Raw genomic sequence first — 20495 nt, 5'->3', positions numbered from 1 at the left:
GCACACCTAAAGTCTAGTTGAAGCTTCGTAGTAGTTAGGCTACAAAACAACTATATCGTGTATTTGTGTTAACTGTTGAACCATACATTCCATTTCGTTGCACTGTAATAAAACGTTTACATGCCACAGCTAGAGTCCTGGGTGAATGGACAGTTGGACACGGACCCCCGGTAGCTATACCTACAGCTCCGGACTATATTAAAGTTCAGATGTTTCATTTTGTTGGTGGATCAACACGCCAACAACAAGGATCAGTTCGCCTTTCAGCATTTATAGACCAAATGCTAAGATGAAACTACTTAATTCACCATGCAAAAAAAGATCTAACCCACGGCGGTGTTTGCCTGTTTCGTGAGGAACTTCGCACAGCAGTAAATGTAGCGAATGCACTGTAGTCACCTATCTAGTATCCGACAATACAGAAACCTTTTAAAACGTAACTTTATGCAGTTCACGGACGTATTTCTACCAGAATGACGGAAGGTGAATAGCCTTTCCCCCCCACTTTCTGATCTGGGGCACTTTGAGGTGGCATAGTAGATAAGAGACGCGCTCCGTCTGTTTGACTAACGAAACGAACCTTGTTTTTGGACTAAAAGAAACGTGATTCCTCCCTGTTTTGAAGAGGGCATGTAGGCTATAATATACCTGTCTGTTTGTCTATATACCTGTCTGTCTGTCTATATACCTGTCTGTTTGTCTATATACCTGTCTGGATGTCTGCTGTTCAGTGCTTTAGTTCCGCATTCATTCAGTCGCTCTGCTCAGAACTCACTAAACTAACTATCTCGGAGAGAAGAGCAAAAGACAGGTAGAGTAGAGAGACAGACAGGGAACGGGAGAAAGACGGACAGACAGAGACAGTCCGAGATAAGTGTTGCCAGGTTTTGAGAAAGAAACAAGCAACCAGGTCTATGAAAACAAGCACAAAAGAAGCGAGCCCTGCGCCCTTTAAACATAATACATTGCTTTTTTTTAATTTATTATTATTTGGAAGAAAATTAAAAAAAAAGTGGAATATTTTTAAAACATTTTAGCAACACAACTATTGTACGGGGGTCCCTGGCATAACATGTTTTCAGATGGTTGCCCGCAGACAAATACATTATTAATTTGGGGGGGACATGAAAATGTTTAAGAACCACAACATTAGGAAACAAGCCCAAATAGGCAACTACCAATATTTACAGAATAACAAGCCCAAAGTCGCTCATACTAAGCAAACATTTCAAAAGACAGGTAGAGAGACAAGAGACAGGGAACGAAAGACAGACAGACAGACAGACAGAGACAGTCCAAGACTGGGAGAAAGAGACAGATCAAACGACAAAGCTGTCTCTTATCCTCTTGACCTCAAAATCGCCGTAAAACGCAACTAATGTGACTTTATGGACAACACAGAGACAGTGTTGTGCTTCAGCCCGTGAAACACACAGTATTCCCTGGCTGTACGTGTTGGGAATATAAGCAAAAAGCGCCATAAAACGATGCCATGCACACTTTTTTTGGTCCTGCGTTCATTGGCATTAAAACTGTGGTTCGTTTAATGACTTCGGATTAATTACCCGGTCATTAATGACCAGTTTATTAGTGTGGTTTTATTACCCTATATCCTCATACCCCTCCCCCGCCGCCCCGTTTGTCCATTTGGTCCTCCTCTCAGGGGAGCAAATGCGTGGAATTCCTTTGAAACCCTCTCTGGGGAATTTGAGAGGGTTGTTAATTTGCAAGTAAATACTAGGATGGTGTGTTTTTAGTGCAGTGGTTCTCAACCTGTGGGTTGGGTCCCCACATGTTTTTGGGGGGTCCCCAGATGACAGTGAAGTGACAATTTAAGGACTTTTAAGACCCTTTTAATACAAAAAAGACTATTACTGCATCAAAAGTAATCAACAAACTATACTATAAAAACGGGTCAAACATTGGCCTGTTTTAGTGTGCAAGGCAGGTCATCATTAGCTGACAGGAAGAATATAACATGATGGCAGTGATTCAGAAAGTCCAACCATATAACCAGTGATGTGCTTAGATTAATTATAGGCCTAAACTGTTTGTGATCCCATATGGAAAAACATAAAATAAAAAACGATTAACTGTTAATTATAGTTTTTTTTTTATTGAATTAATGTGTGATATTATCTCTTTTAACTCCCCTTATAGACTATGAATAAACTCTGATTTCTTTAGGTTTGAGGACAGGTAACTTATGGTAGACCTACAAGAACATAGCTAGTGAAAGAGGCCCATGTACAGAATGATATAACCGATTTTACATCCTACCTACTTGTTCATCAGAGCTTAACCACATTAACCCTGGTGTTAATGTGGTATTTTGAGATTCTTCAAAAACGAAAAAAATATATATAGCAGATCTACAATTTCACAAGCTTGTGAACTTGTAGATCAGTTATATTTACATAGCCAAAGTATAAAATAGGCCTATACAGGGCTTAAGAAGTGTATAAACCTGGCATAATCGATTATTGATACAACCGATATTCTAGCAGTGAGAAGAAGCATCGTTAAGCCATTGAGGCAGCATTGCTTTCCTGGCTGCTTGGTGCAATTTAAACAGCCATAGTAGAGGATGACAGAGAAAGCCCAGTTACAAATCATTTCAAACCACACATCATATCATATCAACACATTCATGATGTTTGTCTTAATTTTATCATTAACTATCTATCCCCCATATCTGTTTCTCCTCTCATCAAGTCAAAGGGTTATTTTTCCTCATGTCTCTCTCGCAGTGCTTTGGCCCATCATTGTGTGTGTGTGTGTGTGTGTGTGTGTGTGTGTGTGTGTGTGTGTGTGTGTGTGTGTGTGTGTGTGTGTGTGTGTGTGTGTGTGTGTGTGTGTGTGTGTGTGTGTGTGTGTGTGTGTGTGTGTGTGTGCGCAGTTCATTTCCTCACTCTCTGCCTTTACAAAGTCAATAAGTGGGTTTATGTTAATTTGGCTTATTTTTCCATGTAAACCTCTCTCCTCTCTGATTGCGTATAGTGACACAGATTCTAACCGTCTTTAATCTTAATGAAGTGAAATAATTGTCTTCCATTAGTGATCCAGATGAATTAGAAGCCTGTGCTGCAATAGAACATGACAACTCAGTTGGTATAATTAAAATAGTAAAAAAGAAAAGAAAAAAGACAGTAGTATTTGAACATTAAAACTAAGTTGGTTTAATTAGAAATATTTCTTGGCTACATTTGGTGGATTAAATTAAATATCTTGTCATGTTGTTTCGCTGATGAAAAGTGTGGGGGGGGAGCAGCGCTGGCTTGTGGATGTGCACATCTCCACCAGGGCTATCACAAGGGACTGAAACTGGCAGGAGGGAGGGTGTGTGTGTATGTGTGTGCGCGTGTGCATGTGCAAACACCACACATGCATGTGTGATGTGTACACGCATTTGTGTCACTGCACATGTATGTCTTTCTTTGTGTGTTTGTGCTCCCCTCTATCTCAGCCCATTTGCTTGTGCATCTCTCTCCGCAAATCTCTCTGATGCTTTCAAGTCTCTCATAAGTCCATTGACAGGCAATCATGTGTAATGATTTGCTATCATTTACATTTCATCATCTTCATGTAAAATGTCCCCTTTTGCAAAAAAGGCAAACAATCTAAGGCAGTTTCTTTTCTTCCAAGTTACATTTTTAGGTGCTATCAATTTTTTAATCACAGAGGAATGGACATTAGGCAACATTTCCATCCTCAAAAATAGAATTTCTTTGGAGGGAAATATGTAAGATGTTTTTCTGCCATTTAGTCCTTTATTCAAATCAAAGGCTGCTTTATTCAGTATACCTGTTCTACACATATCAATAAAGGAAATATGTTCCTTTGAAAATACTGTCTCCTTTTCTCAGCCGGTGCCTTATTAGTGTGTGCATGCAGTCGTGTGTGTGTGGGGGTAATGTTATTAATCTGGGCGAGAGCATTCATCAGTTCATCCCTTATTAGACTGTGTACGTTTCTTGTGTTTGAAATGTACCTCTGTCTCCAGCTACTTATTTACCTCGTGGAGAGAGCAAGACATAGAGCGAACAAGAGAGAAACGGCGAGAGACAGGAAGAAACGGAACAAGGTCTAAATTTTAGACTCTAAAAGCACTGCTAGCAGCCCCTAGAGGTTGTGCTGCTCTTTACACACAACTGGACCAATGTGGTTTGAACCAACAGCAAAAGCTTTAAAGTGAAATAAAAGAAAGTACTGAAAGAAAAAAATAAGCTACAAAAGGAAAACAAGTGGCCTAAGTGTGGTGCTAGAGGAAAAGCCACCGGCAGCCTTCATTCTACAATCTGGCTATTGGATTGTAAGAAAGATTCTTGTGTGCAAACATTACATTTTGGCCTGAGGATGGTGCTAGAAGACAGTTATGAAGTCACTCAAATGGTTAGGATTCATCCTCTGGGTAGCATGAGTAAGCTCGGCATTATTTTTCAGATATTGTGGGTGTAATTAGTTATTTTGGCCTAAAGGGGCGCTAGAGGAAAGGCCATGTGGTCACCAAAATCAGTCGGGTTCATCCTCTGGGGAGCATGCATGCGCTTAGCAATTTGAATGGCAATCCAGCCAGTAGTCTTCAAGATATCTTGGTACTTATCTTGGTACCAAAGAGTGTCCGACCAGAGCTGACATTGCCGTCCTTACTGCCTTGCCCTCTTAGCTTGACTAAAAGCAAAGATAGAGGGAAATGAAGAAAGAGACATGTGACAAAGATCATGCTTTTTCATGCTTTATTTTGCTTTTGAACTGCTGGCCTTGTGAGTATAGGACATGCACTTTTTTTTCTTTAATAGTCTTACTTCACTGTACTAGAAGGACATCCTGCTGGACATTCCTCTGTTCTGGGTCATGCTTTATAGATGTTGATAATAATGATAATAATGATGATAAAACAGGGGTGGTGATGCAGAACACCAAAATCAGCACAATAGTAATCCTTCATTAGAAATTAACGGGGAGCTGGATTATGTACACTTCCCTCCTCTGATGAGCACATTGGACTATGTATCATCTTGTTGCTGTCGTGCATAAACCTCATATCTCCAAATTTCAACTTTAATTTTTTTCATAAATTAATGCCCTACTTCATCAGTAGAGTGCTGCACACACATTGTTAAAATAGCTGACCTACAAGCGAGCTTGTAGGTCACTATTTTAACTACCGTACTTAAAATGTTTTTAAAATAACAAAAAAGGAACATTTTTGGACACACAAGGTTTCCTCCCGACAGCAACGACTCTCTTCTCGTCGGCTTCACAGCTGCTGTAACAAGACGACTTGAAACCTGCCACTGCTTTGTGCACTAACACACGGACACACACACGCACACGCTGGCCTCTAATGGCTGATTAAGTAATCAACGCTTCCAACTGATTAATTACATTACACAGACACAAACACATGCACATACACAGGCTCACACAGTCTTCTGTCATACACAGAAACACACACAGATGTGAGTAGCCTCAGTACCAGCTGTGTAATCCAAAGGGCAGTCGCATTGAGGTGATAATGATATACTAATGGAGAATCTGGCTGTTGTGAGTGCATGTGAGAGAGAGAGAGATGATGTCTTTGCCATTTACTGAGGCTCAAATATCACCACAATAAACCTCGTTGGAGAAAGTATTAATTCTAGGTAGGGGTTGGGGTTCAAAATGGCTGAGTGTAAAGGCTAAGGCTAGACACACAGTGATGAGGGTGTTGGGAAAAAATTGTAGGTGAATTAATTGTCCTCATTGTGTGTGTGTGTGTGTGTGTGTGTGTGTGTGTGTGTGTGTGTGTGTGTGTGTGTGTGTGTGTGTGTGTGTGTGTGTGTGTGTGTGTGTGTGTGTGTGTGTGTGTGTGTGTGTGTGTGTGTGTGTGTGTGTGTGTGTGTGTGTGTGTGTGTGTGTGAGAGAGAGAGAGATCTGGTAAAAAAAAGAAAATTGCTTCATTTTCTGGCATTTGTGCTTGTTTCAACTTGATGAGATTTGTCACTACAGCCAGTGTATTATTTTTTGGTCCCATATTTCCGTTAGAAACCAAATTCAATTTCATGAAATTTCTCCCTGTACAAACGATGAAACTGTGATTGGATTGTGGTTTTGATGTTTTCATTTCAACAGTTCAGGACAATCAAAACAGTATTGCATATTTTCATCCACCTACTGCAGCCAAGTTTGAGATATTTCTTGTTGTTGGGAATGGAATGTTATAGAACATGGCAGAAATGTGACTGAAGAGATGTGTGGATCCACATGCTGTACAACACAGCCACTGTGTGCATGGTGTGTAGTCACTGTGTGCAGTATGTATACAGTACTGTACAGTACTATGTGTATATGTGCTATCCAATCTAATGTTGTTATTCTCTGTTGCTTCTATTGGACCCAGCTCACATGGGACGCTCTGAGAAGGGTGAGTTATGATTGGCCAGCCAAGAGCTGAGCTTTATCATCCATTATCATCGTCGTCATCACCACCATCATAACGATCATCACTGTTCCGAAGCCTTATTTATAATTGTTTTTACTATACAGACAACCCATCTAACAAGGTCATTCGTAACCCTCCATCCCTCCTTCACTCCATGCTTTAGTAGCGATTTCACCTACGTCCACTTGCTTAGTGATCTCCAAGCCATCTTTTCCTTGACACAGTGTTTTTTTTAACACTGTAGATTTTAGAGCAGAACCATGTCATGCCTTATGGGCCTACGTATTTGGTCCTACACAGAACATTATAGAGTATTTTTAATGCCATGAAACTCTTTGTTGGTAATGTATAGCCTACTGTTTGATGTAAAGGAGATTTTTTGTTGCTACTTTGAACTTTCAGGGGGCATCTATAATGACATGGTGCTTTAGGGAACCATTGGTTCAGTATTAAATTAGTTGACAGACACTCTCCAGGGCTATTTTGTGTTTTTTTTTTGTCAGGCATTCGTCTCCGTGCATGTCTCCATCTGCCAGGCTCTGTCTCCTTGTCTGTACTTGGACAACTGTCTGGAAGTTTGAAGTCTACAGGTGTTGTTTGTTCAGTTGAGCCAGGTCTTTATTAAAAGGAACTCTGTAACTTTGTTCACTCCGGCAAACTGTTTATGTTTGAGATTCTCTTCTCTTCTCTTCTCTTCTCTTCTCTTCTCTTCTCTTCTCTTCTCTTCTCTTCTCTTCTCTTCTCTTCTCTTCTCTTCTCTTCTCTTCTCTTCTCTTCTCTTCTCTTCTCTTCTCTTCTCTTCTCTTCTCTTCTCTTCTCTTCTCTTCTCGTTGTCTTGCTGCCTCTTGTCTCACAGTATGTGTTAATGAGGACTTGTTTTTTGACTGGTTAGTAACATAGTACACGTCACACAATACACTCGGTGTATGCATGATCACAGCAGTAGTCATTGCTCTGAAAAATGTCAAGTCAATGAAAATATAAAAACTATGGTATGCTATAAGAAAAATCTAAGGTCACTCGCATCATGGGTCGGGTGAGGTGTCTAAGATGTCAATAGTACAGTATTTCAAGGTCAAATTGTGGGTACAAACAGTGAGGTATTGCAGAAAACCAAGCTCTTTAATTGATCCTTTATCACACTGACAGCTGACTTCATCTTCCAGCTTTCAGTATCACAGGCTGTTACCCCTTTTAGTTTTTTACGGCCCGCTGCCTGCAGGACTCTAGGCATCTATAAGAGAGTCTGCCTGTCTGTCTCTGTGTTCAGAGCTTCTCTCAAACTGCCGGACAGATCAGGGACAAATTTCTTGTGAACTGCCAGAAGCCACAAAAATAATGTTACTTAACTTTTTTGACGTCTCAGGCTGGCCAGATTAAGTCTGAGATTCACATTGGGTCCACGCCATTCCAATGTGGATCCCAAGATCCATATGATTCGATTGTTTTTCTACTAAAGGGATGTAGGGAGTCCTTTTTCCCCCTCTTTTGATTATGATGAAGCTACTCAACAGGAACATATTGTTAAGCCATAGTATCAAGCACAGGGAGACAAACTGATTTACAGCTTTTGCTAGAGCTATAACAATAGAGTTACGTACTTGTTTGTTCAAACGGAAAGATAAATTGTCTAGAAAATGTTCGCTGTGCCTTTTTACTTGAGGTAGGGGATTTTGCCTGCATATTGAATAGGTTTGACAGCCTGTGTGTGTGTGTGTGTGTGTGTGTTGGGGGGAGGCTAGGTATATGAGCCTAAGCTTTCAGGTAGACTAGGCATGTTAACATAGCCAAAAGGCATCTGTGCGTGCGCCTGTGTGTAGGGCTATTTGGGCTGCAGCTGAAGTGATTTCCATTAGTCCAGTTAAGAAGACATCTGTCATGAAACACAAACACACACACACACACACACACACACACACACACACACACACACACACACACACACACACACACACACACACACACACACACACACACACACACACACACACACACACACACACACACACACACCCATTGGCAATGTATGTGTAGTGGATTAACTCTCCATTTCAGATCTCTGTTTGTTAGTGTCATATTAAAACCCCACGGGCCACAGTCCCACTTGTATACCAACGAGACCTGATATCACAAAAACAAGGATGGGATTTATTTTCTAGAGCGTATTGCATTTCTATTTGTTTCAATTGAGGATTCTTTCATCATACACAGATCATTTTCCCCTTTACACATTCGTTTTGTAGAAATGTAAAAATATTCATTATTAAATCAGGACTTTTCCCTTTTGTGAGGTAGGGTCCTAAAATAACTAAGGATTTCAGAGATGTGGTTGTCGTTCCTCTACTTTTAAGCTGATTTCAGTTGGAGAGGAAAAGAGCAAGCTTTCTAGATACAAACCGATAAACACCCTGTGTGTGTGTGCGTGCGTGTGCGAGCGAGCGCACACACACACACACACACACACACACACACACACACACACACACACACACACACACACACACACACACACACACACACACACACACACACACACACACACACACACACACACACACACACACACACACACACACACACACACACACACATATCAGGGCTTAGAGACAGATGACCAGTAGTCCATTAAGATTATCATCTCATTCCCCACCATACATCTTTGCTGACGATACAGATAGATGAATGTGTCTATCTGCGTGAACAGAGAATTAATCTTGTCAGAGATATTCTGCAGCTATTTTTTCCCACTCTAAGTGATGTTACACAAGGTGTTATCTGTCTGTTCGAAGGTCTGTCCGACTTTTTCTCATCTATGGTTGATGAACAGACGGCAAGGCCGCCACACCCACACGAGTACCTACCCGCCCCTGATAGGACCACGATGGAAACAAGTTCCCAGGACGATTTTGTGTTATCCTTTTAGCCCGAGTGTTATTGTATTTCCGTGCTGTTTACATCTTTGACTGATAAAGTGTTCAATCAATCATTCAATGAACAGTGCGTGTCTCCACATCTAAATATTGAAGTTAAATCCTAAATTTTGCATGCTTAACATATTCTCCCCGACTGCTGTACAATTAAACACTACTATGAATATTAAATTAGTTAGAATGATCCAATTCGTAAATACAATGAATAATTCATAATAGCGGTTAAGGCGCATACCACATTGCTCTAATGCACAAGTCACAGGTTCGATTTCAGAGCCCCATGAGTTTTGTGTCACTACCCGTCTCTCTCTCTACTATCATTATAGGCAGAAAATCCCAAAATATCTTAAAAGAAAATATCTGAATTACTGAAATATTACGAGCAATTTACGGTTAGTTTTGAGTTTAGAGGGGTATAGTTTTCCATCATTAACAAGAACGTTTATACTTCAAGTTAATATAACTTCAATCTCTAATGACTTGCATCAAGACTTTCAATGACTTGCATCATAATTTAGCATGCTCCATAGTGTGTCATTTTAGCAGTGATTTAAATGAACTAGAGCAAATCTAAATAAATACAAAACATCAAAACAAAACATCAAAAGAAGTATTTGTAATGTTCCGTCCAAATATCACAAACAAACTCTTGCCTTGGGTTCAAAATGTCTTTCATAATAGAATATGCTCAACCAGTATTAACCACAGGATGCCAAAATTAAATATACCCGTAAATTACAGCCATTTTATACAAGTGGGAAAGGGGATTTGTTTCATGTAAGCGCTAAGATTGCAGTCTGGTGTACCCTGACTCTCTAGACAGCCTTTTCACAGATGAAGAACCTGTCTTTGCAGATTGGTGACCATGCATTTAGGGAATTCTAAAAATGGCTTGTGAATGGGTTCCATAGGTACAAGGGTCATGGAATTTACTATGCGTGAAGCCCCATGTCCACCGGCCACCTGTTTTCTTTCTTTCGTTCTTTCTGCCAGCATTGCATCTCGTGTTACTGAAGTCCATTGCATGTCCGGTCCTACTGATTCGGACATTTGCGGTCTCACATAAAGGCCCTCCGGATAATGTCTAAGATAAGATGAGGGTCACGCCTGATTTATACTTGCACGCGTGAAACTAGCCGATCTACAAGCTCATAGCTGAGCTTGTAGATCTGATATTTTCGATGTGTGGCACTGGCGTGCAACAGACTATAAATCAGGCACACAGTGCATGTGTGAGAGCAGCATGAGTGTCTCAAGCCCCTTCCTAGAAGTTTAGCTTTGGCTGATCTTCTGGCTAAACCGTGCAGGCAAGTATAGGCTCTCTTGAGTTGTGAGGAGGAAATATAATGGGGTGTGGTCTCTGTCGATAGAAAAGATATAAGGAGAAAATAAAAACATCTGCACATTGTTTTATAAGCTCCAAAAACATACTTTTATTTACTGGCGCAACGTTTCGAACCTTTTAGGTCTTCATCAGGCAAATATTTTCCTGATGAAGACCTAAAAGGGTTGAAACGTTGCGCCAGTAAATAAAATAAAGTTTTTGGAGCTTAAAAACAGTGTGAGGATGTTTTTATCTTCTCCTTGATTCTCGCCTTGATGCCTTGATGTCCAGCACCTGGCCTAAATACAGGCATACGATGTGCACACAATCTTCTCTAAGAAAACCTAAGAACCCAGAGCTGCAAAGTACATTTCCACATTTGTAAAAAGAAAAACTCCAAACATGGAGTCGTTTTCCATCTGTCTGCTAAAAACGCCTTTATTGTTGAGGCCTGGTGTTCAGGTCAGCTTTGCGTTTGACTCTTAATCTTTTTATGTTGATGTTCGCAACAACACACACACCTCCCCCCTGCCGTGTTGATACTAAGCAGACTCCACTATGTCTAGTAGAGCGGAGAGAAATCAGTTGGTTCAGTCAAACAAATACCCTCCTCTCCCTCCACTCCGCCACTGCTCTCCCAGCACACTAAAGTATAACTCCGCTCCCCTCAGCCCCCCCCCCCTCCCCCACTGCTCTTCTCCCTCTCCTTGGAATTTATGGCCCACTAACCTAAACAAAGAAACACAACATTGATCAAACCCTCCCCCTCTTCTCATGTACTCTCCTCCACCTCTCTCTCTCTCCACCTCTCCTGTTCCTCTCCCTCTTTCTTCTTCACATAATCTGCCTTTCCCCATCCCTCCCCTCCTCTCCCGTTTCTTCTATTTCCTCGCTTCGACCTTCCAAGAGGAACCGTGACAAAACTGAAGTGGTTCTTTCATGTTCATGAATCTAGCCTTGGTTGTCTGAGGAAGGAATGAAAAGACGGCGATGAAGGCAGCGGTGCACAGAAGCGACTCTCACTTATGGTTTGATTCAACGCGTTACCCATCTACATCACCCTAGTCTGGCCATGTGCCACTGAAGCTCCATATACTTCGTTGTCCGAAGAGCGAAAATAGACAAACTCACAATGCGTCAAATCGCAACACTTTATAAGCTTGCTATTTTATATATTTCATTAAAAAAAAAAATAGAAAATTCCATTTCAACCACCGCAAAGGCCATGTTATTGTGATTTAAGGAGATGGCTCAACAGTGAGGAGCAAATTCTTTTCTACTATGTCGACAGCATTCTCACGCCTGATTCCTCCCTTTAACTTGGTCCAAGCCAAGGTCTCTCAATCTGACTCCTTCTCTGGAATGCTTTTGTTAGATTTTTCTTTCTGCTCTGTTTTCAGTTGAGTCAACTTAACTATGAATCACAAAATGCACGCACGCACGCATGCACACACACACACACACACACACACACACACACACACACACACACACACACACACACACACACACACACACACACACACACACACACACACACACACACACACACACACACACACACACACACACACACACACACACACCCTACCTCTCCCTGCCCCTGTCTGTACAAGTCCATGCTCTAGAACGATCTCATTTCATTAAGTAGCTAGATTAACTTTCTGTGTGCCTCCATTGGGCCGAAAGTAAATAAAGGTGTGTGTGTGTCTCTCTCTCTCTCTCTCTGTGTGTGCCAGGAGAGCTGTCTTGTTGGGCTAACAGTTAACAGATACAGTGCTACCTCTACATGACACAACTTGTCTCTTATACTCAGCTTCTCTTTTCATACACACGCACCTACGCACGCACGCACACACGTACACACGCACACAAACAAACGCAAACGTAACAGTGACTCACTGTGTCATTCTGTCTGAAAAGGTTATTTCTTGTCAACAAGGTGAACTACAAAATATAAGCTCAGGTTATAAAATGTGTGTTTTTGCGCATGTGTGAGTGTGTTCCTTTGTCATTCACAATCAGTTTTTGTCTTTGTTAGATTCCATAACAGTGTAGTTAGTTCCCTGTTTCAGACAGTGATTTAGCTGGTGCTGTTACACACAGCAATTTACAGTTTACTCTTAACCCCACTGTGTGTGTGTGTGTGTGTGTGTGTGTGTGTGTGTGTGTGTGTGTGTGTGTGTGTGTGTGTGTGTGTGTGTGTGTGTGTGTGTGTGTGTGTGTGTTTTGGACAATTGATGATTGTGGTTTTAATTTCTGAATTAAGTGGAAAATGTGGGTGGGGTAATTGACTTAAAGGAGGAGTTCACCCAAAAAATTACTTATTTTCTATCAATTACACACCCCATGAAGCCTTGATTTCATGGATTTATTTTTGTTTTTGTGGCATCCTAAGACAATAATTTGATGACCCTGTGTATTTCCGGTAGGAGACACAAATAATCTACTTTGTGTCTCCTACCGGATACATTAGCCGGTAGGAGACGGGAGACAAATTATTGGCTTAGGAATGCGACAAAAACTAAAAAGAATCCATGGATTCAAGGCTTCATAGGGTGTGCAATTGATAGAAAATAAGTAATTTTTTGGGTGAACTCCTCCTTTAACAGTCTCCCCTCAACAGTTTTGTCAAAGTGCCATTGAGCTGTTCAGAGCAGGGCTGCTCAGCATCCAGCAGTCGAAATTGGCTGGAATTTACATAGCTGCATGAATGCACAACATAGCATTGCTGGAGCATGTGTGAAGCTTCTGTGGTCAAATAGGTTAAAAAGCCATGAACTTTATCGGTCTGTTCATGGCAGTCATGTGCTTTCGTTCACACACACTACCTACCAGGCATGAGAGAGAGAGAGAGAGAGAGAGAGAGAGAGAGAGAGAGAGAGAGGGCTGGGTGGGCAAATCTGTGTGTTTTGGGAGCTATGGGTGCTTTACTCCATGTATAACACACACACACACACACACCCACACACACACACACACACACACACACACACACACACACACACACACACACACACACACACACACACACACACACACACACACACACACACACACACACACACACACACACACACACACACACACACACACACACACACACACACACACACACACACACACACACACACACACACACAGGGAGAGGGAGAGAGCCATACATGTGGTTCGGGTTAGCCACATTTTACCTCTCTCTGGCCTCAAGCTAACCACTTGTACTTTACCACGGTCAAGTACATGTGTGTTAGTGTGTTCAGCAAGTCTCTCTGTATGTTTGCTCATATAGAGTTTCCCAGGGAACAGCATATTAAGGTTAGCAGTCCAGGGTAGGGTGAGACTGAGGGAGAAAAAGAAAGTGATACGCTAATGCTGAAATTGGAAAAGATTAGGTGGTCTGTTATGTTTGTAGTGAATACTGTTGGAGTTGTGTACACCACTGCAACAGAATAATACATATAGTGTTTATTTTGGTGAAGACTTATCAATATAGCTTTGATAAAGCAGGTTATTATCATATATTTATTAGACAAACCTAGGGTCAGCTTCACATATAAAGATTATGTTTGTCTTATTTTGTCCTCTCATATAGAGCAGTGCACATGGATAGTATATTATGTTAATATGTTCATCATATTACTGCATGATTTCACCTAGAAACGGGACAATGAAGGCTCTCGTGAGCAACCAGCACCGCACAGACCCCAGCTCAAAACCTCTACCGATGTGTTCAAATGGAATGTTAATATGATCATCATATTTTTGCATGATGTCACCTAGAAACAGGACAATAAAGGCTCTCTTGAGCAACCAGCAAACCCCAGCAGAAAACTTCTACCCATGTGTGCAAATGGAATCGTTAGGGTCGACAGTGACGTGTGCTTACAGCCGTGTCACTCAGGGCTTGAAAATAGTTTTGCTGTTAACACATTTACAGAGTTGTTATGACAGTTGCTTGAATCACATAGCAAGAGCTGAATCATTCCCACATGTTTGCTTAATGTGAAGTTCAAGTCACACACGATTTTAAAGCCTCCACAAGTGCGTCAGAATAGCTTTTACTGCACAATCAAGCGGGACTTAAACTGGAGACTGAAGTTCTCTATTAACGCGTCACAGGCCTGTGTAACAGACGGACTTTTCCACCTTTTATGTTGACCATTTCTTTTTGTGAAGCTCCTTAGCTTACCACCTCTTTGTCTGCCACTGTTAATTTTGCATGCTCCGTCACAACTTGCAAACCTAGTTTTCATTCACCATCAACTTGTGTCAGAATAAATGCCATTTATGCCATAGTCAAGACTCCATATTTGCATCCAGGGCTTCTCTAACAAAGTTACACATTTCAGTGAAAGTATTTTCTTTTAGAACATCCAATTAATGAGATGGGAGGGTTGTATGATTGAAAATATATGTGAGTCAATATAGTGTGGTAGCTGAATAAAGAAATAGTGTCTGTAAGTAATGTAGTATAACATAATTTGTAAATGAATTGGAATCTGTTGTATGGTGTATATATCTATGGTCTCTACTCTATAACGTGGTGTAAGAATAATGGATAACGATACTAAAAACTCACAATCCGATAATATTATGATACGATATTTATCACAATATAAAAAAAGTTAAAATCACTAATAAATACATTTATAGGACTCTACTTTTAGTTTTTCATGTCATAACATGAGCTGTGAATGTTAAACCTGATTCATACTTAGTATCGTACCGGTGTCGCGCATAAGCCGATCTACAAGCTTGTTCGCTATTTTTGGTGCACGACACGGCCACACAACTGAGTATAACTCAGGCTTAATATAGCTCTGCTCATGAAGTCCACCCATCTGTCACTGATCTTTAAAACATCTGCTAAGGTTTCCTACAGGAGGGATGTTATAAAGATCAGTGTAAAACCTGCAAGCATCTGAACATATGATCACTGTGATCATAGGATCCCTCCGCTGCTGTTCAAGGAAATATTTCACTATTAACGACTGAATTTCCCTTGTGGGATCAATAAAGGTGTATTTATATATCTTTCTATCTATCTATCTAAAAATAGTAAAATGTTTGTCCCAAATGCCTAGATGCTGTCACAGGACCACGATAATAATCGAGAAATTTCTGTTACCGTGAATTGACGATATATTGCATCCCTACATTCCCTAGAATACATGAATGAATAGGAGTCTATGGTATGGTATAACGGGAGTATAGAAATGAATTGGAGTCTGTAGCATGCCACGTTATAAAAAAAACTCTGGGAGAGCCGAGCAGTTAGCTGTTTGAAGTGTGATAAGGGGGGGGGGGGGGTACACACACATGAACAGAGCAGACTGACACAATAAACATTTCCAGCTGCACTTTCTCATTCCTTACCTCCTCCATATCTAGTTGATACAAGACCATACAGGAACACATGGTAGGGGAAGGGTGGCTGCCAGGGGTGATAGCAGGCAGGAGGGAGAGAGAGGCAGGAGGCAGAGTGGGAGAGGGAGGGCTGAGGTGATTTTAGGATGCAGTGCTCATTTTTTCTTTGCCGTGTCTCACCCAAGGACATATCCTGTATAACACTGGTTCTCTTAAGTGGGATCTCAGGACCCCCGGGAGTCCTTGAGGGGCTTCCGGGGGTCCCCAGCTAAATGAGGAACAGTTTAAACACACACACTTAAAATGTTCGACTCTTCTCTTGTAGGGGTCCTTAGCACAAAATATTTTCAAATGGGAGGTCCGAGGCCAAATACATATAGTACATCAATTTGAGGTTCCTTGACATGAAAATGTTTGAGAATCACTATTTGTTAATGCCTTCCGTGTCTTGAGCGTGCTTTCCAGTATTTGGGATTAATCTACCAAAGTATGTTTGGAATGGGAACTGTAGTGTACTGTAGTGTTCCACTTTAGGGAATAGGGAGGCAAATAGTTGAGTTATTCTTTGGCAATGTAGGGGATGCATGTAAACTGAAAGTGAGAGTCACAATGTGAGCCTGAGAGCAATTGACCCCACATCCCTGTGCATATAGAGCAGAACAGAAAGGAGGAGACTGAGACCGAGAGAGAGTAACATGGATTGAGAGACTTTGCTCCTGTTACTCTCAGCTTTGTGTGTGTGTTTACATTATGAGCTGTGTGGAATTCTCCGCCTGTGATTGGAGGGTTTCTCTCAGCCAAAATCGGCCTCACTATTTGTCTTTCTGCGGTGACTCTGTTTTGGATTGTCCAGGATTGTAAGGCAGGGAGGGGGGATTTCATTACATGTAACTGGCTTCAAAGACAACAGACACACTGCACAAAACACGCCCATCTTAAATCTGTCTAGCGGACTGCGTGACATTTTTATCAAGAGTTTACACCAGTGGATTGCTCTGTCATACAGTGTGAGCTCATACTTGGACCAGTTTTAAAAGCAGACCAGTGTAACACTCACCAGCACTACTCACACACAGTCAGCCAGTGTTTGCGCTGTTGTGTGTCAGCCTCTCCCAATTCTTTTAACAGTCATCTATGGGTTGATATAGACCGCTGCGATTTTTCTTCGGAATGTTCAAATTATAAATTATACTTTAATTTATACCGAAAATATAGGCAACCTACGAGCTCACAACATGCCACATTCGTGGGCTGTTGTGAGCTTGTAGATCGGCTATTTTCGCCATGTTCCATCATTGGGCGATGAAATGTAAATCGGACTTTGCACATTGCGAATCTTTCGCCTGAACCAGGTTTAAGAGCACTTGCAGAGCCGCACTGCTGGCATGAGATGATGCGTGATCCATCAAAGCGTAAAGACACGATGGATGAATATGTCCCACTCTTCTCCTCATCTCGCTTCTCCTTTCTCCTCTGTTGCTCATTACACCGATCACTCTACCTTCAGTGACGACGTCTCTCTTATAGTGACGCCTCATTACTACACACACACACACACACACACACACACACACACACACACACACACACACACACACACAGACACACAGACACACACACACACACACACAGTGTTCAGTGAGATAATTCACATGACTGTTTAATGTGGTGTGGACAGATGCAAGGACTCACTCATTTATTTATTTGTTTGTTTGTGCGTGTGTTGAATGGTGATGATTTCAATGTTCTTCATGTACATTATGTGGTCTCTCTTCTTGTGATGCTGTGTTGTTGCTGGGTTGAGATGACAATAGAAGAGTCATCTATCAAACGTACATTAGAAAAAAAACAAAAGCCAATGGCCACCTTGTCAAGAGTTCTGATGAGCCACCTCATTTTGTATCAGCATCAGACATCCAAATTACGTGTGTGTGTGTGTGTGCTCGTGTGCTCGAGCTCGCATGTGTGCGTGTTTGGGACTTGAGGGCTGTGACTTTTGGTGACTAACACTTTTTGTACGTTGAATGCTGATATGTAGTGGCAGAATTATAGTTAGCACTGACCAGAAAGTGTGTGTGTTTACGTGTGTGTCTTGGAGGCACAGGGAGGAGTAGTTTGTGAGTGTGGCAGGTAGTTAATTGCAGTGCGTGTGTGTGTGTGTGTGTGCATACATACTGACCATGGGGGCTGACAGGCAGTTCTTAATTAGTTGCCACGGCTACCAGTGATGCGTCCTGACAGTAACCGTGGCGATGACAGAATCTCCTGCCTCGGAGCAGAGAAACACGCTGCGAGAGATGCAGGCCCCCTCACTCATCACTGCATGTGTGTGTGTGTGTGCGTTGCTGTGAAACCGTGGCATGTGTGTGTATATGCGTGACTGTTAGTTTAGGACCTACACTAAGAGAGAAGGTCAGACTTAAGAAAATGTCACTTTGTCAGTAACTCTGGTACTTAGTCGGATGATATGGTGACATCATGTTAACGAGTGTGGTACTCAGCTAGTTTATGCGTTTGTTAATTAGAGTCTAATTTATGTTTAAAATGATTAAATCAGTTACTTGACATTTAGTAAGCCACTCAGTCAGTGAGTTTGGATGTGGTGAGTCACACGCACACAGACAGACAGACAGACAGACAGACATTTTGGTAAATCTAGTATCTCTAGAGAGATCAACACAGTGGTGTTGTAAACTATCATGTATGGTGACTTGTCACGTTGGCCCCTATGAATATCACATTACAGTTCCAAAATGTAAGGCCATAATAGAGATTAGATGACATTAGGATACCCCCGCCCTGTCCCACCCAAACATTGAAAAATAAATCGTATGGAGGTCTTACATTCGCTGTTTGCCTGAGATAACAAGTGGTGCAGCCCGACAAGCCGAGAGAGAGACAGAGAGAGATGGGGAGAGAGAGAGAGATGCAGCGACGAGGAGAGATGAGAGTTTGACACAGAGACCCTCCTTGTGTGTGTTGTCCTGTGTGTGTGTGTGTGTGTGTGTGTGTGTGTGTGTGTGTGTGTGTGTGTGTGTGTGTGTGTGTCCGCTTCGCCGATTTGACACTAGAGAACTCGGTGATGAATGTTAATTGGCCAGCATTTAACCTCTCACCTCAGCGCACACAGACACACACTGACAAACAAAATCCTCAGATGTGCAAATATTGGCGCACTCGTAAACATGGTTGTACTCACGCACGCACGTACACATACGTACAAATGCATGGACTTGCAAGGAACGCATTCTTGCACTCAACTCACAAACATTGCATTCAGTGCATACTTTCTCTACATCCTACACACAGACACACACAGTCTTAGTTAAGTGGACAAGGGATGGAGTGGCTATTGTAGTATTCATTTTGTGTGTGTGTGTGTCGGGGGGTGTGTGTGTGTGTGTGTGTGTGTGTGTGTGTGTGTGTGTGTGTGTGTGTGAGAGCGTGGGTGTGCAAATGGCATGCATAATGCCCGTGTGTGTTGAGAGTTGAGGCTTAGTAGTGGTCAAAATAGACACAATTTGTCTGTGCCTTCTTGGAAGAGTTCCATTTAGTAGAGAAACAACAGTTCTTTTGGCTGGTTAATTTAAGACATTTCTTCCTCACGATTTACATTGTATATGAACAATTCATGGCGTTATAAATAAAGGGAAATCTACGAAATGTCCCGAATCAGCTGTAGGCTATTCCAAACCTAAAGCCTTCCCTTTGATGAACTATACTGGGAGTTCTTTAGTCACATCTATTTGTTTATGTGGGTATTTTCACTCGCTTCACCTCTCAAGAGTGACTCAGAGTGATCAGTCAGCAGTTTTTATGCATACTGTATGTGCAACCCTCATAGTAGTGAGTAATACTCAGTTTAGTGAAAGTGGGGCATTTGAAGTGTACTTTTGCTGTCTAAAGCTTGATTTATACTTTGAAAATATCCGCTCTTCAAGCTCACAACCAGTCACATAGCTCAAAACCGAGCTATTTTCAAGAATCAAGAAAGTCAAGAGGGATTTATTTGTCACTTTACTCATACAGCTCCGAACATATTCGGCAGAAACTGAGCTAACACAACTATATATTATACAACATAACAAGATCATAATATAATATTAAAATAAAGTTAAAGTACAGGTAGAACGGCAGGTATGATAAAGTCTGTGCAAGATGCAGAAGACATACATAGTACATACATCAAGTTCACTCAGGATTCTTGCCATGTGACACTGTATGACAGTATAATAAATTAAGCATAATCGTTTCAAGTACATTGTGAGTACAGGAGCAAGACTAATTTGCTTGCCTGTTGTTGTTGTTCTCAAAGTACTGTATAGATCACAAGGTAGCACGTCACATGATAAAACAAATGTGCGTTGAATGAACGAGGGCTACATCTGTCTACAGCTCACAGGAAATCGCACAGATTTTCCCCCAAAGTTCTCTTTCAACATGACATGAA

General features: G+C 41.5%; 1 protein-coding gene across 4 annotated transcripts in view; it reads left to right on the top strand.

The window, feature by feature from the left end:
• ptprk (protein tyrosine phosphatase receptor type K) overlaps nucleotides 1–20495 on the top strand; it is a 133996-nt gene that overhangs the window by 951 nt on the left and 112550 nt on the right. The gene's annotated exons all lie outside the window — the stretch shown is intronic.

Source organism: Gymnoscopelus braueri (assembly GCF_963280865.1).
Source record: "Gymnoscopelus braueri genome assembly, chromosome: 16".
Taxonomy (NCBI): domain Eukaryota; kingdom Metazoa; phylum Chordata; class Actinopteri; order Myctophiformes; family Myctophidae; genus Gymnoscopelus; species Gymnoscopelus braueri.
The sequence above is the reverse complement of the archived record's forward strand: the minus strand, read 5'-3'. Positions and strand labels throughout refer to the sequence as shown.